Genomic DNA, 27471 nt, shown 5'->3' on the forward strand with positions numbered 1-27471 from the left:
GGGTCTTCGGGAAGGGAAACGCCACTGGACCCCGACGGGCCCTCCGCACGTGGGGCACCCACGTGCGTGGCGTGGGTCTGCGGGGCGAGGAGGCTGTGCGGGCGCGGGGAGCCGGCGCGCTGGGGCCGGGAGAAAGGAGAGACGGGGCTCGCAGAAGGCAGCCCAGAGCTGAGGGCTGCGTTTTCCAATGATGTAGCCCCGAGCAGTCGGGGCAGAGAACTTTGAAAAGTGACTAATTATTCTAAGTTTACATATTTCTCATGTGGGAGACGTCGTAACTCCGTCCAAACTACAGCCCCACGAGCTAGACGCTCTTACTGCGCCCACTTTACAGGTGGAGATACTGAGCCTCAGTGTGCCAGCGGTTGCACAGCAGCAAGGGGCTGGGAAGTGAACCCCCAGGGGCCAGCCCCACAACATTGTCCCCCCTCTACCTGAGGTGTACCTCGTCCTCACTAGAAGATCACTGGTTACCACAGCATCACCCTCCCCTGCACAAAAGGAGTGCCTCGTGGCTCCATTTCCCCTGGCAGGTCGGCGGGGTCCCAGCCACCCAAGCCCTGGAGAGGCAGGGTTTGGCCTCTGGCAGAGTCTGATTAACTCCTGCTTATTGACCACTTGCTATGAGCATGAACTGAGTCAATGCTCATATAGGTTCTCGTGCAAGATTCCCCGTAATATATGAACTAAGCCTGCTCCTTTTTACCCCCATTTTACATATGAGGAAATAATTGGGGTGCTGTAAGTGACTCTCCTTGCGTCACACACTTAACATCTAACAGCTTCCAGAGCTGCTATCACCATGCTTACTTGTTCACTTCACAGACCTTTACTGGGCATCTTCTCCGAACCCTGCACTGCTCCGTGGGCAATAAACAGGACAAGACCCCTGGCCTTCTTGGAACTTACGTTCTGCATCAGCTATAGCTAACTGCCCCCCTCTCCCAGGTCACCAACCCCATTCTTGTTTCTAGAATGGGGTGAGAAGTAGCCTCGTACCCAGGACAGAAAGTAAAACAAGCTTTTCACGTCAGGTCACTCCCTGAGATCGTACTCTTGACTTTCTGGAAGGGGCGTTTTGGTGATGGCCACGGGTAGACGCGTGCTTCCCGGGAAGACATGGCCAGGCCCACCCCCTAGACCTGTGAACCTGACCTCGCTCGGAGAATGGTCTTCGCAGAGGTAATGAGTTAAGATGAAGTCATACTGGACTAGGATGGGCCCTAATCCAAGAGGACTCGTGTCCTTACAAAGGAGGAACACACACACACACACACACACACACACACACACACACACGGGGACAACGCCATGTGGCCGCAGAGGCAGAGAGTGCCAGTGGCAGCTGTAAACCAAGGTGTTCCTTCGGTTGGCGACCATCCCCAGAAGCCGGGAAGAGGTAAGGGAGGGCTCCCCCGTGAGCCAGCGAGACCCTGCTGATACCTTGATTTCACACCGGTAGGTTCCAGAAGCGTGGCGCAATTAATTTCTGGTGGTTAAGTCACCCGGCGTGCGTCCTTTGTCACGGCGGCTCCAGGAAACCATCCTAATGCTATTAACTACTTTTTCCCATTGACGGGGACACACCTGGTTTAACCGACGCCCCCCCCCACCCCCTCACCACTATGGCATGTGGGGGACATTATAGCGGCCTGTGCTGGCACAAGGCTCACTGATTGCTGTGGCGCCAGACCCAAGCCCGTGGTCTCAGCGTCACTGACCTCTGCCTGTTCCATGTTCCCCATCAGGATGACAAAAGTGTATCCAGTTGGCAGAGCAGGGCACAGAGCAGGCAGGTGCGCCTCCACACCTCACCTGCCAGCCCCAGCTCTGCCAGCCTCACTCAACATCGCCAGAGCCCCACGGCTCTGATGTGCTGCCCACGGGTCCCGGAGATCGAGGGGTAAAGGCAGAGGCAGCCTCACGCTCCTCTGTCCAGCTGTGTCCAGGTGGCCTGTGGCAGTGACAGACAGAGGCCATCGGCCCCGTGGGGCGTCACGCATGGCCTGGTCCCTCTCACTCTACAGTCACCTCACAAAGACTTCGGACCACCACCTCGTGCCAGGCTCATCCACAGGCTCCAGCTGGGAGGGAGAACATGGATTCACTCGGCTGAGCTTGGGAATGCACGAAGTGCCGAGTCTGAAAGCTGTGGTGGGCCCTGCGTGGTGAAACTGCAGAGACCTCGTGGGTCTGCCAGCCTGGAGCTCGAGGCCCCCATGGGCCTCCCCTTGACTCCCCTGGGGCGCCTGCAGGGCTATCCCCCAGCCCTCGCACCTGGGCTTTTTCACGGTTAGATGTCCTGTCTCGCTGGGAGGCAGCGGGGGTGCGGGGGTGTGGGCAGGGGGCGGGTCGTGGGCTCAGCTCAGCGGCTCCCAGTCACCGGAGGCCTTCCGAGCAGGAAGATGAAGCAGAGGTGCCTTCTGGGCTGTCCAGTCCTCTTAATGAGGGAGGGAAAGAGCAGCATTGTGAAGACTGGAGTGATCCCTCAGCTGGAACCCCCGCTGGGGAGCAGGATGGGTGGCGGCAAGAGTGTCCCTCAAGGAAGAAAGTCCCATGTTGCTCCCTAAGAGAACACTTGTCTCCCCCGTGAACAGGTGCTCAGGAATGGGGAGAAGGTAGAGGGAATAGCACTGCCTGCACCTGCGGGCCGGTTTGCATTAGATCTACCCCAATCACCTGGGCCTCCCTCCTCCCCTCCTGTTCTCCCTCCTCCCTCGGTCCCCCCTTCTCTCCACTATTCATGCATCATTTGACAAAGATTTGACGATCACCTACTCTGAGCCAGGTATGGTTCTAGGCACTAGGGACCCCGCAATGAGAAGACAGGGGGGGAATTCCTGCCTCAGAGGAATTTACATTCTAGTGGATATAGGAATCGCTCCCTTTTAACAACTCATTTCCTTTTATTCTTCTCTTACTACCCACCCAATGGAGAGCCTGAATCTCATCCATTCTTTGAAGAACTGTCAATTGAGCACCTAGGTGCACTGGGCACCACCCTAGGGGATGGACAGACACCTTGGGCCTCCACTACATGGCCTTATCTTCCAACCCAAGGGAACTCCCCCTCCTGGCTGAAAGAGTGCACCACACTGGGCACAGAGAGGCCACAGGAATCTTGATTGTGTGTGACTCTTGTGTGCGGAATCCAAAGGAAAGTGGGGGCAGCCCTTTAGCCAAAGTGGTGGACTAGTTTGAGACCGTGACATTTCTACATGGTCCCCCCACACCCTTTTGGGGAGTATGCACCCTTTGGAGCCCAGTGCCCTCCCTGGGAGGAGTCCCCGCCCCTCACCCATGCTCTGGACGCCAGCTGCCCCGTCAGGCCCGCCTGCCTGAGTTTTAATTAACTGTACCGGCTGCGCTGACTCACTCGTGGGCTCCGTGACCCGCCTGGCCGCAGAGGACACCTCCTCAGACACAATTACATTTGAGGATGAAACATTTCCTCTGGGCACAGATCAAGCCAGTGAAAGCTTTTCTGGGGGAGGGGCAGGGGGGCCTGTTCGGAGATGACTCACGGAACAGGCCTGGCAGTTAGCGGTTCCTGAAGGGCGGAGAGTCTCCATGCTCTGTCCTGTGGGTCTCAGTACTCCGGAAGTTTCTCTTCTTGGGAGAAGGAAGAAAGTGTGTCTACTTCCCAGGTCAAGGGAGCCTGCCACACACCTCTCTGTGGGCATTGTCAGGCTCTGATAAAACAGGTAGATGTTCTTAGCCCTCCGGGGCAGCCACAGCCTCCGCTAGCCACCACCCACACTGATTTAACAAGCTCTCTGTGCCTGTCAAGACGAAGGGATGAACCTTCCATCCTAGCCGTGGGGGAAGAGCCAAGCTTCAGTATCAGGGTGAGACAGGTATCTTAGTCCCATTTAATGGGTCAGGAAATCAAGGCTTGGAAGGCTGAAATGACCTGCTTTCCTGGGAGACTTTAAGAACAAAATTGGGGCCCTCCCTGGTGGCGCAGCGGGTTAAAGCATAGCACTAAGAAGCTAAAGCCACTTCAGCATGAGTTTGATCCCCGCCTGCCCCGGAGGTGACCACATGGCGCGGCAGACCTCTCCTGACCCGCCCACTGCTCCCCCTGCAGTGTACTTCGTCATTCGGCCTGTTCTGCTCCCCACTCTGTCTCTGGTGAATCCTCTCACTGCCCCTGTGCCTCTGGCCTGTACCCAGTTCTATATGCACAAATAAATAAAATTTTTTAAAAAAGAACAAAATTGGTTTAAAAACAGTTCTGGGGTCTAGCACAGATCTCTGGGAGAACAGTTCAGGGGAAAAAATTGGAAGCTGGGATTCCTTGTCTGAACTTGGGTTTGAAGACACAGGGGAAAAAAGATAAGAAATCAGCCCCTGTGGCTACAAAAAATGACTGTGGGGAATGTCCTGTCCTTGTTGTTTCACATTCAAGCCCTCACGAGCCTCGGGGGCAGCAGAGTCCAGACCCGACACCCAGCTGGGGAAGCCCTGTGCTCAAGAGGCCGGTAGGGGAAGGTCATTGGTAGGGGAAGGTCATTGTCTGTTTGCTTTGCTGGGATCCAGCCTCTCCTTACACTGCAACAGAGGAATTTTTATTTTAATGTTGATTTCCCCAGGCTTGTGTCATCTCAAATTAGTTGTCATTAAAGAACACTGACTGACAAACGAGTCAATGGGAAAGGTGGTGTATGCTTCATTTTAAATGCTTTCACTTTTCTTGGAAAGTTATTCGGGCTATCTCCCTCCCCTTCAATCCCACGTACCCATCCTCTTTCTCTCCTTCCTTCCACCCACCCACCCATCCATCCATCCATCCACCCACCCACCCATCCATCCACCCACCCACCCAGATCCTTCCTGTCCAGTTATGAGGTGTGCACCAACAGCAAGCCACTTTAGGGTCTGGACTCATCCTTAAGCACCAAAAATGAACCCCAAATTGGGTGAGGAAGAGATTCTGAAGGGAACAGCCTCCCCATAGACGGAGGCTGCTACCCAGATAAACAGACCCTCTGCCCTGGGCAGAGGCCAGGCCAGCAGAAAGGGGAGGAGAAGCCTCACTCCCCGCTGCTGCCCGGCAGTGGCATCTGGAGATCCGGCAGGCTGGCTCCGCAGGCAGTGTTTGCACAGGAGCAGGCCTGTGAGCGTGTGTTGGGGTGGTGTTATTCACAGCCGCTGGCCAGCAGTAAATAAGACAGTGGGGCTTGATTCATGAGGTCTGACAGGAAATCTATAGCATGTGGTGTCTATAATCCGCACGCTACGACGGGGCAAAATGAAAGAACAACAGTCCAATTACGGGATCCTGGTTGATCCAGGGTGCACTTCTCAGGCCTTGTGGGGCCTGGCTCAGCCTGCTGGAGCGGTAGTCACTGGGGAGGGGCCCTGGGGGTCTAGCCTACGGATAGCAGTCCCCGGAGCAGCAGCCTAGTAGAAGTGCCCGAGGAGAGCTGGGCCACCCTGGGATTGGGAAGGAGTATATGGAATTGGTGCTCTGTGCTGCTGGGATTTGTAAGCATATAGATGGTCTTTGTCCAATTCTGGCACAGAACTCTTAGACTCTTGGGATTCCTAAAGGCTGATAACAATAAAGGTGTTTTGTTAATGAGGTGACTTGGGAGAGCCCCTAAGGCCAGGGGCCAGTTGCCCATGGGGCAACTGATAAGCTGACCCCCTGATAAGAGGGCTGGAACTTTCAGTCTCACCCCCACTGCACCCTCCACCTCTGGGGGAAAGAGGGGCTGGAGGCTTGAGTCCAACCATCAATGGTCAGTCAGACTGATTTAACCAGTCTTGGCCTAAGGAATGAAACCCCACAAAGACCCAAAAGGGTGGGGTTCAGAGAGCTTCCAAGCTGGTGAGATCGGGGCGAGTGGCACACCCAGGACCACAGCAGCCCTGCACCCTTCTCCACACCTTGCCCACACACCTGTCCCACCTGGCTTCTGTCCTTTCCTATGGCCAGTGGTATACACGATGCTTCTCTGAGTTCTGTGAGCTGCTCTAGCTAATTCACCAAACCCCAGGAGGAATGAGGAAGCTCTGGTGTCCAGGCAGCCGGCCAGAGCACAAGTAATGGCTGGCCTGGGTCTGTGACTGGCCTCTGCATGGAGGGTGGCCATGGGAGACGGAGCCTCCCCCATAAGGTGGGACACTGTTTCCCATAGATGGTGTCAGGATTGAACTGTAGACAGCCAGCTAGTGTCCAGAGCACTGTTGTTGGGTCATGGTAAATCCTGACACACATTGACACTTGATACCAAACCTCTTTACTGTCCCAGCGTGCTCTCCAGCCCAGGTCAGTTCGCCCAGCACCCCGGCTCCTGGGCATCTCGAGGACCAGCTTAGAGGAATCCCTCTGGCAGACGAAGCCTACACACTCCATGCTCTCTGCTCCCTGGCTTAAACCCCCCTTTTCCCCCCAAACCAAGTGTGTTGCCCCGTTGGAGTCAGGGAAAGACACTCTCGGGAGGGCTCATTTCAGTGTCTGGCCTTTGGGGTATTTAGAGAAGTCGGGTTCTCAACAGCTGCTAGTTCTGGCATGACAGTCCCTTCTGGGACACATGGCGGTTGTTGCCAGGCGCTCAGTCACCCGCATGGCATTCTCCCTTCACCTTGGGGACAGGATCGGCAACTCGAACACCCCTTGACTCATGAAAACAGCCCTGGTTGACTATGCATGGCCAAAGTTCATGCCCACCTTGAGAACATGACCTTATTGACAAATACGTTCTTTGCCTATGTAACCAAGTGAAGATTAGGTCACACCAGATTAGGGTGAGCCCCAGTGTTCTAACAAGAAGAGGGAAATTTGCACATTAACGCAGACATGTAGAGAAGCAGACACTGTATGTACAGTTCCAGCCCTATTAAACTGATCTCATCCTTACAACCACCTGTGAGGGGACCATTACTGATCCCATCTTACAGATGAGAAAAGGAGCCCAGCGTGGTTATGAGACCTCTTCAAAGTCCAAAGCTGATGAGTGGTGCGGGCACCATCAAAATCCAGACTAATTCCAGAATGTTGCCATCACCCACTACACTCACCATCACCCTGCACTCAAAATCAATCTTCCACTGGCTTCAGTTGCACTTAGAATAAAACAAAACCATAACTGACAAGGTTTATTTTTTTTTTTTTTTACATGATCTGTCTCTGACCTACCTTAGTCCATGGCCACAAATTCTTTTATCATCCCTCCTGCTGAGAATGGATCTAATTCCTGCTCCTTGGATTTGGGCTGGTCTTAGAGACTACCATAATCAACAGAAGAAAGTGGTTGCACAGCTAGATCAGAAGCAGGCAGCTTGGGGTATTTGCACTTGGAACTCACATGCCGTGCTGTGAGGAAGCCCAGGCAGCTCTGTGGAGAGGCCCAGGTGGAGAGGAGCCACGGCTCTGGTGGACACCCCCTGCCTGAGGGCTCAGTCGACAGCAGAACCCTTGCTGGAGATGTGAGTGAGCATGGCACCAGCCCCACCCCAGCCTAGCTGTTGTGGGGCAGTGAACCACCCTCCCCTGCTCCGCCCACATGGCAGATTTGGGAGCAAAAGAAATAAGTACTGCTGTTGAGACACTGTTTTATTTTTCCTTGGGGGTAGAGGGAGGGGGTGCCTTCAACCAGCACATCATGTAGTCACTCCCTCTCAAAACCATTCAACGACTTCACCCTGTGCTTAGACTCAACCCCGGCTCCTCGCATGACTCAGACTCAAGAACCTGCCTCCTCTGCCCAGCTCCTGGGCCACCTGCCCTCACTTGGCTCTACTGTTTCTGGTCCTCTGCTGGTCAAGAGCCCTCTTGACCACTTGTGGTGCCCTCTCACTGGGCTACTCCTGGCATTGGTGAGTGACTCACGTGCTAAAGGCCTCAGCTCAAACCTTCTGCAAGGTCTTCCCAGAACACCGGCCTGGAAGCACCTCCATCTCCCACTTTCACTCTCCCTGCATCACCCTGTTTATTTCTTGTGTGTCTACTTGCCCCACTTGGTAGTGACCTCATTCTTGGTTCACTGGGCAGTCACTGCCCATCTTCCTGCCTCAGCCATCAAGTTCATATGATCCCAGGACCTGGCATCATACCTGGCACAGAAGAGGTGATGGACTAGTCGATTCTTGATGAATGAACAAATAAATGAACGCTCCAGTCAGTTTCTACTTACTCAGTTCTTACTCTGTGCCAAAGCCTTGAAGGACAGCCAACAACAGCAGCCTGAACATCACGATTCCCGTTTTACAGATGAGAACATCAAAGCTCGAGTGGACCAAATTCAAACCAACACTCTTGGGCCCCACAACCCATGTTCTAACCACCTGTATTCCCCTGTCCAAGGCTTGTCACTAGCATCCATCTCCCCATCCAGATCTAGAGGCAGAGAGGCTAAGCCACTGGTCTCAAGTTACATGAACTGACTGGAGCAAAAGTGGCCAAATTATCGGATTCAAAGTTAGATTTTCCTGGCTCTTTCTATGATGGTATGAGAAATACTGAGCAAAAAAATGAAATTCAGATCTCAAGAAAAGAAAGAATGAGATGTCAGGAGCACAGGCCAGGGATGGAGGGTCCTTCTGTCCATCTGCTGACCTGGCCATTCTCCACGCCTCAACCCTGCCATCACTCTGAGGGCAGATGGGGGCCTCTTTTCCCATCTCTGCCCCAGTCTCGGAGTCAGAGCTGCTCCCGTCCGCCAGGCTGTCTAGGAAGGAGCTCTCCTCCGTGGCTGGCCACTCTCTGGGCTCCGCTGTCCTTTCCCTGCCTCCTGGGCTCCCCAGCCTGCCCCCCAGTTGTTATCTGTCAGTACACAGTAATTAGAGATGTAGCTTGATAAAGATTGCCGCCTGCCCCAAGATGGAACTGCCCTCTCGGACGTGTCTAATTAAAGTCCTGATTGATAAGATGGAGAAATCCCACCCGGATGGATGTGGGCGAGCCTCGCCCCTCCCCCGCGCACTCAGCCTCTTCATTACGGTGACGAGGGGAGAGATATAAAGGACCCCAGGAAACGCTCCCACAAACCAATCAATATGTCCTTTCGTGCGACGTGCCGGGCACGTGGCACAGCTTTCTAAACAGCTCCGGGGGCGCTAGAGACAGCCGCCTGTGCAGCTGGAAGAGGCCCCTGCCTGGGGCTGGCCAGACTCGGGGTGGGGGTGGGCTGGGCCAAGGAGTCAGACAGGCCCAGTGTTCCGCCTGGCCTGCTTTCTGTTTCACGGGCCAGGCTGGCTTGCTGGGCTTGCGTGGGGACCATGTACCCCACACATCCTTCAGTCACCTGAGCTTGGGTGGGCATGGACATAGACATCCGAGGGCTGCCTGGAAGCCACAGGGGGCCGGAGGAGGCGCAGGTGGAAGGAGGAAATGGTGGTCATGGCCATACCCAGCATTCGTGGTGAGCACTTACCACCCGCCAGGCACAAGCGGTCCCTTATCCCATTCCACCCTCACAACGGACCCAAGGTAGGTGCTGTTATTCTGCCCACCTTAGAAGTGGGAGACTGAGGCACAGGGAAGTCAGGAGACTTGCCAAGGTCACAGAGCTGCAAGTATGGAGAAGGCAATGTGATGCTAGAGGACGTGAGTGGCCTCACCCATAGGCTGCACCATCCTTAAATAATATACCATTGAAAAGAATGTCTAAGGCCCTAGAGAGATAGATGCTAAGTTCACAGTTCTTGTGTGTGGGGGGGTGGGTGTGCAAGGGAAAAGGACACAGATGCCTCCTGTGATGCTGATCCTGTTATAACACAAATCATCAGTGTCTTTGGGGTGGTGGATGCGTCCTATTTCCTGTAGCATGTGCTTTAAAATACTATTTTCTTTTAAAATCTATTCCCTAAAGGAAAACAAAATAGTTCGTATGCCGCCCTGCCAAAATGGGGGAGAATGCATGTTCTTAGAAAGACACAGCCCTTCCCTCTCAGCCTGCCATGGACAGGCAGCCCAGGGCTGGCCGCGCCCGCCGGCTACCAGGACCCACAGGCCCCTATCGGGAGCCGTCACTGGTCATTACAGGGGACCGTGGTGTGGATGGCTGGCGGTGGGGGCCAGAGTGCCAAGCAGCACTGCCCTCCTCTGGCCGCCAGAGGACCGAGGGCCCGGCTCATGCCCACCCTGGCCGGAGCCAGGAGCAGGGCTAGATGGAATGACACAGTGCTGTACCAGCTAATAAATAGAAGTAATTTGATTAGCTTTCTCTAACTGGTGATAAGATCCTGACAAACCCTTTTTAAAGCGTTTCTGGAGCAGGATGAAATTGTTTCATTCGGAGCGTAAGGCCCCCAGGGAGTCGCCTCGAAGCTCCTTTAGTGAGAGGTAAAAATATGCCAATCATTAATGAGGGGAGAATTACGGAGACTTTAATACAATCAGAAAGAGGAGCCCGGAGGCAGCTCGGGAATAAAACCTGCCCTTAAATCAGAGAGAGGCGCTGGAGGGCGGAAGGAGGAGGACTCAGAGCAGAGACAGAGGCAGCCTCAGGCTCAGCTGGGCTAAATGGCCTGAGCCCTGTGGCTTGGCCCCATCTCACCACAGGGACCCTCCCCAAGGCCAGGAGACAGGCCCAGGGTCTGTGCGGCCCTGGGCGCGGAGGGTGTTCTCCTGGACAGTCGCCTCGGAACTACAACCAGGGTCTCAGAAGTTCCTGGGAAAGTCAGTGCAAGGCTAAGGCCTCCTTTCCAGGGCAGCTGTGGGAACATGAACTCTTACATAGTCCTTTCCTGGAGCAAAGAGAAAGATCTTTCCTGTTGGCTCCAGACCACAATGGGGTCTGTGAAGTCACTGCAAGGTGGCAAGGGGCAGAGCATTCTGTCTTTCCAGCCCCCGCCCTTCACCAAGGGACTTCCAGAAGAACAATATCACCGGTCCCCTGCCCCAGCACACTCCCACCACCCTGTCCAGCACTCTGTGGGCCCCACCCACCCAGGCATAGAAGCTGAGAGGAGGACAGCCTGAGGCGGACCAGGATTTCCCTGGAAGTCCCCTGCTGAACAGGCGGGGGTTGGAAAGAACAGAACCTCTGCCCCTTGCCACCCGCAGTGAAGTCACAAACCCTATTTTGGTCTGGAGCCAATGGGGCAGGCGGCCCAGGAGACAGTGCAGAGGTGTGGGGAGAGGACCCTGAGGGTCCTGCCAGGGTCTCTCCTCATTGTTCCTTTATTTGTTTATTCCAACATGCTCTACCATGTTCTGGGTGTGGGGGGGTGGGATACAGCTCTCTCTCTCTGCCCAGTCAGACGCCTGCCAAATATGCTTTCTTCTCTCACTAGGACAGGAAGCCCCTGCAGGGTCTGGGCCTCTGCAACTAATTTCTGCCTCTCGTTGACACTTTGGTCAAGGCATCAGAGGGTGTCCATCCTGAGGGGTTCACTCTCTTGCTGCATTTCCTTCTACACTTCCCCTCGTTTGCTGCATACCAGCTACTGATCTTACTTGCCCTGAATACACAGAGTCCATTCCTACCCCAGGACCTTTGCACCTGCTGTGTGTGTGGCTCACCTCTTTCAGAGCTTGACCCCTCTGTAGTGCGGTTCCCTGACTCCTCTGCTTTTGGGTCTCTCCATGGTACTTTCTTACTTAATATACAAAATGTACATGTCATCTGAGATTTGGGTTTATTTTTGACTATCTTCTACCCACCAAAATGCACATGAAGGTAAGCCCTTTTGTCAGTTTTGTTCATCACTGTATCCTACCCTCCTACACCCAGAACATGCTAGAGCATGTTGGAATAAACACATAAATGAACAATGAGGAGAGACCTTGGCAGGGCCCTCAGCGGCTCTCCTCTCCCAACACCCCTGCACTCCAACTCTGGGCGACCTGGCTGCTGGCGCCTGCAATCCCAGAGAAGATGGTGGAAAAGAGGGAGACGTGTCAGCAATGAAGAGGGTGATATGGGGGGCATAGGCAGTGGGTCAAGGGGGGCAGAGAGCAGTGGGCCCAAGAACCTTGCAATAAAGGTCCTTGAAGCTTTGAGGATGGTGCAGTCTCAAAGGGTCGGGGTGCTCATGGGTCGTTCTGCCCATCCTCAAGTGTAGTCATCTACACCTGATCTCTGGGAAGCCAGGGGAAACGGTACTCAGAAGTTGGTCTGGGCTATGGATGACCTAGGCCAGGAGGCCTGTTCAGCCAAGACACGGTCTTGAGTCCCTCTCTGTGCCTCAGTTTCCTCAGATAAAGCAGGAGAGGTCCTTTGAGGATGCCCCACTCTACCTGGACATACACAGCAATGACTATCAAGAGGCGCGATTTTCTGCAAAGGGTGTGAAAACGGGTCTCTTTGCCCACTTTGGTAGGTGATAGGAAGCCCCCACAAGGTGACACAATGTTAGGCAGTGTATGACTCTGGGACCAGACTGCCTGGGTCGTGACCCAGCCCTACCCGCTACTTGCTGTGCAACCTCAGACAAGTGCCTCAACCTGTCTGTGTCTGAGTTTCCTCTTTGGTAAAGTGAATTGAATAGTAGTTTGATTAAATTAGATTGTATGACACAGACCAGCAAAGCCCCTAGCACCAGCGGTTTAATGAGTACTTAATAAGTGGTGGTGGTTATTATTCATCACACCTGTGATCAGAGCTAGTGGACTCAGAGCAGGGGCTTTGTGGAGAGAGCCAACCTACTTCATAAACAAGGGAAAAGATAGTGGCAGAGAGAATACAACTCAGAGCCAACTGGCCAGTCTGTATCTCTGAGCACCCGCTGGGTACAAGACACAAGGGAGGGTGTAAAAGAACCATGAGCTGGCCCTCCCTGGTGGTGCAGCGGGTTAAAGCACTGCACTGAGAAGCTAGAGCTACTTCCGCATGAGTTCGATTCCCGCCTGCCCCAGAGGTGACCACATGGCGCGGCAGACCTCTCCTGACCTGCCCGCTGCTCCCCTCAGCAGTGTACTTCGTCGATCTGCCTGTTCTGCTCCCCCCTCTGTCTCTGGTGAAGCCTCTTGCTGCCCCTGAGCCTCTGGCCTATACCTCAGTTCTGTGTGCACAAATAAATAAAATCATAAAATCATTTTTTTTTTTTAGCCCCTTGTGCCACCAGGAAGGGCCCTCCTTTTGGATTTATATATTTAACAAATAAATAAAATCTTTAAAAAAAAGAAGAAGAAGAAGAACCATGAGCCACCTGTGAGTTTGCTTAATCTCCCTCTAACTGCAAACTGTCTGAAGGTGGAACCAGTCTGTCTTTGGCACTGGATCTGTGGCACCCAGCATGGGCCTAGCACGGGCCCAGCACACAGTAGGTCTTTTATACATGTTGGTTGAGTAAATCACATACATGCTAAAGGGTCCTGGCCCTATGCCCTACAAGTCTACATGTGCCCTTAACACAGCACTTTCCATAGAGTGAAAAGTTGGTGGGCTGCCTGCTTGCCTAGACAGAGCCGTCAGCACAGGCATTGGTTTGTCCTGGGCACTCAGAGATTGAGGGGTGGGCAGAGGATGGAGCAGTGGCAGTAGGCATACAAGAGAGTGGGGGCAGATAGTGGGTACTGTGGGTGCAAAGGGTAGAGGGAGGTGGGGTACCCAGGGAAGACTCACGGAGGAGACAGGATTCTGGCTTGTTCCTCAAAGGCATGAGGGAGAGTGAAGGAGACCATTGCAGACAGACTTTGCAAAACTACAAACAGGCCAGGCCTGGACTCATTGGTGGGGAAAAGATGAACCCACAGAGATCTAAATCAGGGAGGGGCAGACAATCACCAAGAAGCATTGAGTCAGGCCAGCTCAGAAAGTGTCTGTCTGGTGTACCCAATCCAAAGTCTGACAGAGGCTCAGAGAATGAAGACTGACTCCAGGCTTGGAGAAAGGGCAGGTAGAATTATCTGGAACCTCCATGTCCATGTGGCCTTTCTTCTCTCCTCAGGTGGTTGCTTGTCCCTATCATGAACCAACTGAAAGCCTCAGGGAGTTCAAGTCTATGCTCTCCCCTCTCCCACCAGTCATAGTCAGGGGTGCCCATATACTTCTGCTCCCCCCAACCTAGCAGCCCCCTTTGAAAAGAAGTCACAGCTCAGAAAGAATGACTGGCAGGGCCTGGCGGGCCAGAGGCTGAGCCACAGCTAGCTCCTCTGTGAAGCGGGAAGCCGACTTGACACCAGAATGGCGAGTGCCTGGTGCCAGCTCCCCTCCCCCGCCAAGCAGATCCTTTGGGGGGGGGGGGGCTAGCATGCAGGGGCTGCCTTCCTGCAAATGACTCCCTTTGTCATTCTGTTTTGTTATGATTAAAAATGCATGTCGCTGGCGAGGCCCTGGAGTGGAACCCAGTTGAAAATTGAATCATTAATATTCCCCCTCCAGCTGATGCCCGGGCTCTTCCCAGGCGGCTGTGGGTTGGAGACATGCAACAGTTTAGGAGTCAGACAAGATGGGGAAGACTGAGGGGTAATGGGCTCCTACCCAGAGCTTAGACCCCAACCCTTGAGACTGGAACAGGTATCAGGCAAAATCTTCTACAATTTTCTCTTTGGTTTCTCAGGCTCTGCTTATGGAGTTGAAAGGGAAACCAAGTTCTTCAGAGCTGGATGTGCGGAAGGCCCCCTCACCCCGGGGTTCCTCTGCTGCCCCCTACACCACCACAGAGAACCCCATCATGCACCCCACCCACTGCAGCCATCCACCTTCCCTCTCTTCCTTCTGCTCTCTTTTCTGCCTTGACTGTTCTTCTTGCAGAGATTTATTAGTCTCATTTTTCTAATTCTCCTTATTAACAGCTTACATTTCCATAGCACTTTCTGCCTGCCAGGCACTATTATAGTTTATTTAATTCTTGTAACAACTCCAAGGGATAAGGTTGATGGTGACCCCCATTTTACAGATAAAGAAACTGAAGCACAGAGCAGTTCAGTAACTCGCTCAAAGTCACACAGCTAGTAGTGGCCAGAGTTTGTGTTCTTAAGCTCTAGACTGGTGCTGCTAAGTCAGTAGCCACCCAGGTGGTCAGTCTGAGTCAGGAGTGCTGTGGGTGCATCAGAGCTCACGGAACGGTCATTAGATCAAAGTTCAATGGTGTGGGACATGAAAATTGTAAACTATGTCAGTAATATTTGAATATATGTTGAAATGATAATACCTTGATACACTGGGTTAAAGTGTATTATTAAAATGAATTTTAGCTGTTCCCTTTAGCTTTTTAAAAACATGGTTACTAGATAATTATAAATGACCTGAGGGGCTCAGTTTTGGCTTACACGCTACCCTCGCTGGCCAGCGCTGTCCCGGCCCATAGAGAGCCTGGGAGAGCTCTTCCTTAGTCATTCTGACCAAGGCCTAAGTGTCACCTCCCCCACAGACAGGCCTTCCCCTCCCTAGAGCGAGAGCAGATATTCCCAGCAGGTACATAACAGGTGCTGTGCTGCACAGATATTTGTTGAAAGGCTTTAAACCAGACTGGGGAAAGTGGATTTTGGGGAGAATGAGAAGCAGAGGTCAAGGCACAATATCCCAAGAGAATGAACGTGGAGGGAGCTGGGGACTGGGTGCTGGGTCTCCCGAAGTCTGTTCTGTAGCCATGGCCTAGGGGTGGCCTCCAGTAGCCTGTGCAAGGCCCAGAAACCAGCCACAAGGTTCCCCACCTGAACCCCACATAGGGGGGCAGGGCTGACAGAGACAGCTGGGCAGGAGGCCGGGCTGCCGCAGAGCACCCCTCTTCTACCCTGTATCCCCATGGGAGGACCTCAGAGGGCCGGAGTTCATGTTCCCTAATTCCCCTTTACATATGAGGGGGAAACGGGTGAAAGAAGGCGCAGTAAAGCCCTGACAGCCCCCCACACCCCCCAGGTCTCTAGGAGCAGGAGCTAAGATGGCGGGGCCCTGGCAGAGCTGGGCCCCACAAGCATTAACTCATGAGACAGGGACTCTCTCCATCCCCATTTCACAGATGAGGAAACTGAGGCACAAAGAGGTGAATTAACCACTGGCACTAGGATTGGATCCCAGGTCTTCTGATTTTAGCGCCTATGATCCTAACAGTCGGGTGGTCTCAAGGAGCACTAGGCCAGGCAGATTCCCCGGGTTCTGGGTCTCCCCAGAACCTAGTGCTGGGAAGCAAGTGGTGTCCTCTGGGGAGCCAATTCCTGGGCTGCCTCTCCTCTCCAAGCCATCTCCCTCAAGCCGTCTCCCTGGACCAGGACTGCACCTTTGGGGTCCAGCACCACCACCACAGGCTCCCCAGCAGAGGCTGCTGTTACTATTGAGTTAGGGCCACATGAGATAAAGGCGGGGCCCTCAGCCCACCAGTCAGACTCTCCCTGGGGTAGGCTCAGCCCCATGTCCAGAATCCCCTCTGGGTCCTCAGTAGAGCACCCAGACATTCCCTGTTCCCCAAGACCGCCCATGTTCTACTGCCAGCCCCAGGATTCACCACCTTGCCTGTGCCTTTGCCCACGCTGCCTCCTCACCTGAAAGCCCTCACTTCTGTCTCTGTACCTGTATGTTTTGGAGGGAATCTCTGCCCGTAAGCCAACCCCTGCTCAAAATCAACTTGCGTCCTAGCCCAAGCATCCCTGTCTACTCTCTTCCTGCCCCTTGGCCCCCTCCCCTCCCACCACACAGGCACACTGCCAGACGGGTCTGCAACTCCTACTCACCAGACCCTACTGTCCGGCAGAAGCAGGGCGCAGCCTCCCGGTAAGTTAGGCTGCAGGAGGACATCCCTGCCAGTGGGACGTGGCCTGGCTTCCATGCCTACATCTTGAGTCAGCCAAAGTGGAAGGCAGCTCTGGGGTGCTCTAACCGGACTCCCCCCCAACTGTTTTGGGAGGTGTAGCCCAGGTCTTGGGGACCCCGGGACTTAAGCCCTTGGGAGACAGAGCCAGAAGCGTCACTCCAAGGGGCACCCCCCCTAGACCCACTGCCTGACCCTAAACTCCTTGGGACCTCAGGCTCTGAAAGGGTCACCAAGCATGTGTGTTCCAGAGTCCTCAGGAGCCTTCAGAGCCCAGGGCTCCTAGCCGAAGAGGGGGATCCTGCCACTCACCCCGCGGTGGCCAGGGGGTGCAGGGGAAGGGGCCGGCTGCCCCAGCATTCATTCCCTCCATCGCTCTCTGCCTCCCACCCCGTGGCCCCGGCGCTCACCCCGCCCCCCCCTCAGCCACACTCAGCCTCCCCCGCCTCCCCGCCCCCACCCCCACCTCCCCAAGGACGAGCAAAGTTATTACAATAATGAATTAGCCAGCCCGCTTACTGCCGCCACTGGCGAAGACAATTATCCCCCCCGCACATCCCTAGCCGCTGCTGGCTCCCTCATAAAGACAGGCTTTTGGGGCCGCTTTGTGCTTTGATTGGAAATGAAGAGATTGCTAATTAGGGAACACCTGCTGGGACCGGGGCTGGCAGGAACAGCGACAGGACAGACCGCGCGGCCATTTACGGCTGGGCTGCGCGTGCCGCGCGGCCACAGAGTGGGGAGAGGAGCGAGGAGCGAAGCGGGCGCGCACGCGGCACCCCGGCGCTGGCATCCAGCTCCCCGTGCCCCCGCCTCGAAGCTGTAAACAAAACCCAGACACTTTATGGAGCTTTTCACCTTTTAAAGGATGCTCATTTGTTTACGCGGCTGTAATTCTGCTGTTTGCCTAGGTCAGTGCCACGCGTGGCGCGAGGTGTCGGTGCTGTGCACACTGTTTCAGGCTGCAGACCCTTGCGGGAGTGCAGAGAGCTGCCCTATTCCCTGCAGAGGGTCAAGCATGGGAACTGGCACCCAGCGCTGACCTGCTGGGCCAGGACCCCTCTAGCAGCCAACTGCGGGATGGGGGGATGGGATGCGTCAGAGGGGAATAAAATCGGAAATTGGCTTATTGTTTATACTTGGGTCCAGAGTCACCCCTGTTAACTCACGCCCTCCTGGGCCCTGAGGAAAAAACAAGTTTCCTGTTGGTCTTTAGCAGAATGAAAATCCTACTTTACACGGAGGGTGATGGTCAAACAGTAACTTTGCGCTTGCTCTTAAAATGCAGACTATGCACCCTACTCTGCCATTCTGGGTTCACCTCCCCCCACTCCCCATTCTCCTGGCTGCTTCCTCTCACTAGATACAGGAAGAGGCGAAGCTGCTATCGTGTTCCCTGAGCATCACACACACACATGCACACACTCACGGTGTTTGGGGTTTTTTTTAGGACACTTTTGAATATTTGCAACAGCATCACGGGTGCAGCCTGGAAGATGGGCTGAGGGCTTAGAGGGGCCCTGGCCATGAAGAGGGGCAGCATTTACACACAGATACATGCACACCCTTTCTAAGGCTGCCTGCCGCTTTGTGCATGGAATTGGGGGTGCCACCCAGCAATTGGAGGCCCTAGATTTGACTCAGCGTTTCAGGGCCTCCCACCTAGTCTCATTCCTGGGTCAATTCACAGTGCTTCTCTAGCCTCTGTCATCTACAAGCGAAAGTTTCGAAACTCATGACTGCATTTTCCCGCAGAAGAGAACATTGGCTAAAATGCATGAAGAATATAGAAACAGGAAACCATTAACCCTCAAATACTGCAGCCTCTGGTGTGTCCAGTTTGTACTCTTACATTTTATAATGTGAAAATGTTTACATTAACACTTCAAATAATAAAATAGGCATATCCTAAAAAAGAAAAGAAAGTATGCCAGCAACCCCTCAGCTCACCCAGAAGGTAAGGACCCTCACAGAGGTCCTGTATTAGCGTGAGCCTTGGATTAAATGTCCTGACCGCTGACCTCAGTTTTCCCTCCCATACAATGGGAACATGCCCCTCACAGGGGGTCTCCCGCAGCTCTGTCCATGACTTCACTAAGTATTGTCAGGTACTGTGAAAGAAAGCATTAAAAGTATAAGTACTGCCAGATATAAGCCTTAGCAAATGTGGTCAAATAATTTTTGACAAAGTTGTCAAGACTGTTTACTCCAACTGGTAAGTTGGTAAGTTGGTCCCTTACTAGCACCACATATAAAATTATATATGGATCAGGGCCCTCCCTGGTGGCACAGCGGGTTGAAGCACAGCACTAAGAAGCTAAAGCCACTTCAGCACGAGTTCGATCCGATCCCTGCCCTGGAGGTGACCACATGGCCTGGCAGACCTCTCCTGACCCGCCCACTGCTCCCCTCAGCGGTGAGCTTCGTTGATCTCCTTGTTCTGCTCCCCACTCTGGTGAATCCTCTCACTGCCCCTGCACCTCTGGCCTGTACCCCAACTCTGTATGTATAAATAAAGGAATTAATTAAAAAATAAAAAACTGTATGTGGATCAAAGACCTAAATGCAAGACCTGGAACTATAAACTCTGAAGAAAGCAAAGGGCAAAATCTTCACAACACTGGATTCCACAATGATTTCTTGGATGTGACACCACAGGCTCAGAGGAAAGTGAAGAGAGAAAAGAAACAAATTGAATTTCATGAAAATTAACATTTCGATGCATCCAAAAAATGCACCAACAGTGAAAAGGCAGCCCACAGATGGGGGAGCATGTTTACTAAGGAATTCAGATCTACTCTATGGGGAGAGTCCCTAAAACTCTGCACCCCCTGCCCATGCTAACCGATTAAAGACACAAGCAAAGAACTCGAGTAGATTTTTCTCCAGAGAAGATGCACACATGACCTAGAGGCACATGAAGAAGTGGCCAACATCCCTGGATGTAGTGGAGACGCCCCCAGGTGTCTGTGAGCAGATACCGGCAGATACGCCCGTGGGTGAGGCCCGGGGAGCTCATGCTACCGAACTGAGCCACTCACAAAGACTGGGGCTGTGTGGCCACAGGGACAGAGGTGGCTGTCCTTCTACACAGCACTGCACCCCTAAGAGCAGCGTAGTCCCTAGGGATGCAAAGCCAAGTCCCAGTGGCAGGGACCCGGAGGAACAGCGGCTGGGGATTCACTGCATCTCTGTGCAAGATGAGAGCTCTCCCTGGAGCCAGGGAGAGCGCGCACAGGAATGTGCATGAGCTTGCCCCTGAGAAGGATGACTGAGGTGGTGAGTTTTATCACAGACACAGACACACACACACACACACACACACACACACACACAGGCACACTGGCAAACAAGACCGAGAAACTGCTTCGTAACCTGCCCTTCCTCTGTGCACCTCTTTGGGTATCTGATCATGTCAGTTACTTGTGGTTCCAGGACCCGCCCAGTCCAAATGCCAGTGCTGCCTCTCAGGGCTGTGTGGAGGGGGCATCACTGCGCTCCCCGGCCTCGTCCTTCCTCCTGTGGAGTGGGGGACACTTCAGCCGCTGCTCCCCCAGGTTGCTGAGTGTGAAGGAGCAGTGGGAGCAGAGCACCACACTGGAAATGGCACCTGGGACAGCCTCCCCTCCCTCCTCCGACTCTCCTTCATCTCCACCCCCACCACCTTCATCACAAGCTGCACCCCTGTCCTGGGGTGAGGAAACCTCCCCTCGCTCTGCTCTGGGCGCTTGCCCTTCTCATACAACTAAGCAAGTGTCTCTGTCGGCAGAGCTGCCTATACCCTGCTCCCTTTGAACTCATCTGAGCATAGGTAGCTCTCCAGGTGTTTCCAGACCTTCCAAAGAGAAACGGGAAAGCTGGCAGTGCCCCCACCCCAACTCGGAGCCCATGGCCCCAGTCGGCCAAGCAGCAGCCATGGATGCAAGAGACACAGGGCCACTTGGTTGAGAAGCCTTTGCCAAAGGCTGGCACAGCCAGCCCTGGAAGCCCCTGGTAGTGAAGGACAGTGGGCCTTCTGCCCAGCAGCCCGGCCAGACCCCTGAGAGAGCCGAGGCACAAGTCCCCTAGGGGCCGACGCACAGCTGTGAGGGCGTCCAGCCTAGGCCTGGGCTCTCCCAGCTTAGGCAGCTGCCAAAGGCCAGGGATCGGGTCCTGGAGGCTGGGCTAGTGCTGGGCCCAGCCTGGTGCCTCCAGCAGATGGTGGCCTGGGCACCCTAGCGTCTTCCCTGCACCCAGGGAAGTAACTGTGCCAGGTGCTGGAAAAAGCTACTGGCAGGAAGGGATTTTCTTCCACACTCTGTGCAAGGCTGTGCCAGGAAAGAAAGTGCTGTGGCCTTTTAAACGTGCCATGGATGCTGAAGGTAGAAAGGGTGTAGGGGTGTAAGGTACCAAACATCCTCCAAACAAAACCCAACCCCTCCCCCCTCCCACTTCTGGAAGCACACACTTGAGCCACAAGCTTTCGACGAGACTGGGGTTCTGACTGATTCCCCAGGACTCACCCCCACGCGTGCCGTCCAGAGAGCCTGCATTTACTGTCCATGAGCTTTGGCCACCTGTCACAAGGGGGCAGAGCTCCTGAGCCCAGCCCCAACTCCCTCTTCTCTGCCCCGTCTCAGTCTCCAGAACAACCCCGAGACTGCATTTGAGCAACTGCTTGGCACTCCTAGGAAAACAAGTGAAGAGAGAGGGATTAGCTGGCCTGAGATCTTAAGAGCCAGAATTTGCACAAGGCTTGTCCTAGTCCAGAGTCAGGACTATTGCCACCTCCCACGCTGGCAGGGGGCCACCAGGCCCCATGCACACGCGGGTTCCTGGGCCTGGGGAAATCTCTGTGTCCTGAAGGGCTTACTTAGTTTGGACCAAGGGCGGAGCGCAGAGCAGGCATCAGAGCAGACGGGGGTGGGTGTGAAGGAATGGCGGAGCAGGCCACACACAGGGTTGCTCATGTCCCTGAGCGCACAGGGCTGTGTGTGCAGTGCCCTCATGGATGGTGAACATCAGCCATGTCGCTGGGTGTGCATGAGGGGGTGTTTTACTCTAGGGTCTGGTGTTGCACAGCTCCTTCAGGAAGGTGCACTGTAGCAGGTGGAGCAGAGAAGAGGCTTGAGGGGGCAGGAGGTGCCCAGGCAGGAGAAGTTCACGCCCTTCGGGACTGGGTCCATGGGGCAACCTGGACTTCTGGGCCAGCACACCCTCAGGGACCTGACCGTTGTTCCCAGAGTTTGCTGCCCAAGCCCGGCTGGTTTAGGGAGGAGATGGCATGGACGGTGGTATCACCAGGCTTGAGTTGGAAGCTCATCTTTTCCATCGCTTGGGTCTGCGAAACCCTCAGTGGCAGCTGTGAGAACCTCTGCACCCTCAGCTATGAATTGGAGGTAGCAAGTTCCTGAAAGTGAGCTGCGGCCCTGGCGCATGTCACACAAAGGACCCAGCCTGCACCATGGCCTGGTCTTCACCACCACAGCTCCTCCCTGGCCTGCCTTCCTCACACACATGTCCTGTCCCTCCCTTTGAGGTAGGCAGTGACATCCAATTGCAAGTTTGCAGGTAACCTCTTACCCATGCTCAATCAATTTCTTTGTTGTGATTTTTATTTTGGGGTTGCAATTTTGCTCTTCTGAATATGCTCATGGTCCACTCGTCCTGCACCAAAATACCACCCCAATACCCCCTCTATTTCCTTCCCCCTCTTTTTCTCCCTTCCTACTGTTGCCCCTGGTAATCATTACATTCTTTCACTAAGTCCAAGATTTATTCCTGCCATATTTAACTTGTTTTTTTTTCCTTCTCTTTTTGGTATTTATAGTCCACATATGAGTGAAACTATTTGATAGCAGCATTTGACTTTTTTACTTTCCCCACTTCTTATAACCACCTCAAGAGCCATCCATTTTGTAGCCAAAATGGATCAACTTTTTCACAGCTGTGTAGTACTCCATTTGAAACTCAAAAACCCACCTGAAGTGTTCTTCCAGTAGTTTCTCCATGCTGACCCAGGCACATGCCCATTTATAATGTACATGACCTGGTAATAGAGAATGCTTTAATGTTGTCTGATGCAAAGGAACTGGGAGGATAGGCATCCTCTGTAGGGGAGAAGAGGCAATTTCTCACTTTGCCTCCAGTTCCCAGGAGTGAAAAAGCAGTAGTGATGAATGGTTTCCACTCCCTCTGTCTTTGGGAGTAGACACCCAGCAGAGAGAGGGGTGAAATGCAGGCCATCTCTGGGCTCTAGCATCTTCAGAGCCTCCACTTTGTAAGCTGCCTCTTCTGCTCCCATGTACTGCTCACAGCCTCTCTGCTGCACATGTCATCAGTGATCTCTTCCACCCTCTGTCTTTCCCTCCCCTCACCATCCCAGCCCCCCCGCCCCTCCCACCCCGGCACACCATCCCCGATGTTGAAAGCCACAGCCTGCTCTGACACCTGGGGTTACTCCCTCATGGTAGGCAGCTCTCAGTCAACACCTGATAACTGATATGGGGTGCAACTAGCTGATCTCCTAGCCTCAGGGTAGGACTAGTCCAGTGTCAGTGTCCTTTATGTTCCAGAGCTCCCCTGGGGTCTGGCTGAAGCCACACCTTTACTCACTTCCCTGCCACACCACGCCTCTTTCCTCACTCCCTCTTAGGTTTCTGCAGAGAGCATTCCCTTAATATATCTTTTGCCCAGTATCCTGGTTTCAGGAGTTGTTTCTAAAGATACTCTCCTTTCCCAACTCAAAGACTTCCCCACAAAACCAGGCTATGGTGGGACACAACCAGGGTATGCCCAGCCCCACCCAGCAGATGCCTGCGCACAGCCAGGTAAGGACACAGTGAGGAAGCAACTGACCCACCCACCTGGGGAAACCTGGTTTCTGTCTGCAGAGGCCCTGGCAATAGGAGACAACAGTGCTGGGCTCCTCTGCGCCACTCCGTTCTGGAGAGCCAGAGCCTGGGTCAAGGCCAGGCCTCAGGAAGCCAACAGACGCTGCCTGACAGCCTGACCTGGAGCCTCCACTGAGAACAAACAGCATGTCAACAGCCCTCCGCACCCCCCAGCCCACACAGGAGGACTTTTGCATTCTCCCTACAAAATGAAACCATCAGACTAGACAGGAAACAAAGGCCCCAAGAAAAAGGTTATCCCACTGAATGGCCTTAGTAACTTGAGTGATACCACAGGTTTTCAGCGAGGGCCTGGCTTAGAGGAGAGCGAAAGAGAAGAAGAGCAGGGTCCTGTCAGTCACCCCCGCGGTTAGTCCACTACCATTTTGCTGCAGACCAGGTGAGCTCCCCCCACCCACTGTATCTAGTATGCAGGTCGTGAGGGCCCTTAAGAGAAGGTAAACCTGAGGACAGGCAGGGGCCTGCTGAGCCTGTACCCACGGAAGGTCACAGACAGGAGATGACAAATACTTGTCCCAAACAGTGAGCGCATGCTGGCTGCCGTCCAACGTGGGGAGATGTCACAACTCCACGCCAGAGAATGTGCTTAGCATACTAGTGTGGGGAGGTGGGGACTGGGGGAGGGAGGGAGACCCTGATGGTCATAGGAGACTGAGCAGGGCGTCCAGCCCCCAAGGCGGAGACCTTGGCATCATAAGGTGGCTCCTTCCTCCCTCATCTTATTCCTTAAGTGAGAAAAACCATGGACGATTGCGGGACATATGAAGTCATTCTGGGACATTCTATGGCCAAAACATGAAAGTGACTGGTGGATCTGGTGAGCTGGTTTCCAGGGAGCTGGTGAGGTCCACGGCAAGCGGATTCTATCAACTGACCCACCGTTCCAGCAGCTCATCTGAGTGCCTGACTGGGTCAGTTTCTGGAACGTTTTGAGAAACTCAGGATTGGTGCCATGGACACAAACCAGAAACAGCTACCGAGACATGGTAGCTTGTGGCAAGCACAAGAAGGGAAGGTGTGGGGTCCCGCAAAAGCCGGGGTGTTGGAGGTGGCGGTGGTAACCAGCACCTGTGCCAAAGGTGTAAGGCAGAGGAAGCTCTCAGAAGCAAAGTCGAGAAGGACTGTGGAAAGTGCATGGTGGGGAGAGACAAAAGGGGATGAAGACACGGCCTATGGGCGAGGGGGGGGGGCTGACAAGCCAGAGGAAGGCAGGGAGGTGGGTTGAGGGGCTGGTGCGCAACAAGGAGGAGCAGCCTTACAGAGCAGGGGGACAGGAGCGCGCTTTCTGGGCTTTCTGGTAGAGAAGCCTGTCTCCCTGGTGCTTGTAACGCCTGCCCACCTTAGCCACAGATCAGGTCTCCATTTTACCCACCCGGCCACCGGTGCCTCTGGAGAGATTTAAAACATTGATTTAGGGGAAGCAAGGCTGTGAGCAGAGCAGAGCAGAGCCGAGCACGATTAGCAGAGGGTTCGCTGGGTGGAGGCATCTGTGTTGTAATATTTACAAGGACTCAGGGACTTGTGGAGTCAAAGCCGGAGTCGTAGGCGTTTTCGTTGAGATGGGTCTAAGGGGACACCCGGCTCTTCTCAAATAAATAAAAACACTAAACTTTGAAAATGCTGGACAATTTCGGTGTTTATGGAAATGATACAGAGGGGTATTGGGGTGGTTTTATTGGCCATGTGCTTGCCCTGAGCACTGCAGTGCAAGGCTGATAGCAGGCAGGTGGCCTCAAGCAAGATCCTGAGCCCTCACTTCCGCCTGTCAAGTGGGAAGAAGCAATGGAAGGGGAGGAGGGAGGGAAGAGGAGGGAAGGAGGAGGAGGAACAAAGGGTCAGGAGGAGGGGGAGGGAGGAGGGGTGAAAGGGAGGGAGAGGAGAAAGAGGGAAGATAAAGGAAGCAGGGGAAGAAAAAGGGAGAAGAAGGAGCAGATGGAGACAAGGGCTTACATTTTTCAGTAGTTACAGGATCAAATGAGGTAAAATGTGTAAAGTTTCCAGCACACAACAGCCCGTTGATAAAAATGCCTCTTGCCTTCTGCCTGCTCATGAGAATAGTGGCAGAGTTGGGACCCATGAAACAGTCAAGAAACCAGGCAAACGCCAAACAGCAGTGGAAGAGACAGTAAAGAACTGTCTCAAGGAAACGTCAGGCTGGGTGTCAGGTGGCGCAATCAACATGCATCAAGATTATCGTCAGGGTCCTGCACACTCTGGTGCCAATGGAACACTTTGAAGGCTTTCGATTTGCAACGTGGTTCATCTGCAATGTGAAAACTGCTGGTTAAAGAAAATATGAGAGTTTAAGGATAGAGAAGAAAGCACATCCCCAGGCTCAGTATGGAAATGACAGAGAACCACGACCACCTGAACTGTGTGAGCCCAGCTGGCAGAGCAGTCCTTCTGGGAAATTTTGGTGGAGGACTAGGAAAGGCTGAGATCAAGGGTCCAGGACATAAAGGACCCCTTTATAAAGCTTGTGAAGTGGCAAAGACAGAGTAGAAAGGGGCACAAGGGATCAATAGAAGTAGAGGTGGGACCTGAGGAAGAATATTTTAGAAATAAGTCAGACTCAGTGAAAGAATTGTCATGGTGATTAGTGATAAAATCAAGGCCATTTAGTAAAAAATAAAAAAAAAATTTTACAAGGAAGCACATAGGGACCCAGAAAATGGATAAGGGATATTTTGTGCTCTGAGGTCTCTTTATTTAGCAAGTCTCCAAATGTAATATTTTTAAATTAATAGCGTCTGATAGAAAGGAGGGGAGGGTTGAACAGAAAGAGACAGTAGAATTGTCACAGAAAGAACTAGGGATGGGACTTGGAAATAATGTCATTCCTCAAAGGCCTCTTCACTGGGCTTGTTTCGGGTAGCTCAGTTTACATGTTGCTGAGATGTTTTCCAGTCATCCCATGAAGGCACGAAGCACCACCTCTGACCAGTGAGGGGGCACAGGAGGGCAGAACCAAGGGCTACCGTCCTGGCCTCTGGCGTTTCTGGAACGTCCAGTCGATATTGGGCTGGGGACACTGGTGTCCACCTGTCAGTTCTTTCATTAGTGCATTCTGAGGTATGTTGTGTCATTTCCAGGCAATGAGCTGGGTCACGGGGCCCCCAGTCCCTACCCATTGAGCCTTCATTCTGGGGGACAGATGGCCAGACAGGGTTGGGGGGCAATTTGGAGTCAGACTCAAAAGGGTACACAGAGGTCATCTAGTCTATGCAGCCCTCTTACAGGTAAAGAAACAGACGGAGAGAAAGGTGCAGCCGTGTGGGTCACCAGGCAGTGGCTAGCCTAGAACTGGGGCTCTGGAAGCTAATCATAAGTTTTCGTCAATAGACTACTACAAAAACTGTTCTGTTTCTAGAAACAGTTTGGGAGCTTCCACAGTAGTGTCAAACTATATCAGCAGAGCATCAGCTTCAAGGTAATATTTTTAGCAAATAGAGTCCATCCATCTGCCTATCTTCTGTCCCCATTCCCCACCTTCCATGATTAAACAAATTCAGCATTTCATCCCCAGAAATAAAAAGAAACAAGCGGGGGCAGACCTGAGAGAGCCAGAGCAAGCGCGTATACTTGGCGGGTGGGCAGAGGGAAAGCACTAACAAACTCATCCCGCCTCTCCCAAAGGTGTGTTTCTCGTTCCCGGGCTCAGCTAGTGTCCAATTGCTAGGCAATGGCTGCATGCAGTTTTAAACCTGTACGTAAAATGCCATGATCCTTTTTATAATTTTCCAAAAGCCCCTCCCCTGTCAATGCTACTGCCTGTCCAAATCCACCAAGGCTGCCCGTCAGATTAGTGGTCAGCTGTTTCCAAATTTCTACAACTAAGGCCAGCGATCTGGGTGAAGATTCTGCACAAGAAGTCACCACCATATTTATGTTGCCCAAAAGTAAAGCCTGCACTTGCAAGGACTAATCTCCATCT

Source organism: Condylura cristata, unplaced genomic scaffold, assembly GCF_000260355.1.
Source record: "Condylura cristata isolate star-nosed mole 26May11 unplaced genomic scaffold, ConCri1.0 scaffold00013, whole genome shotgun sequence".
NCBI lineage: Eukaryota > Metazoa > Chordata > Mammalia > Eulipotyphla > Talpidae > Condylura > Condylura cristata.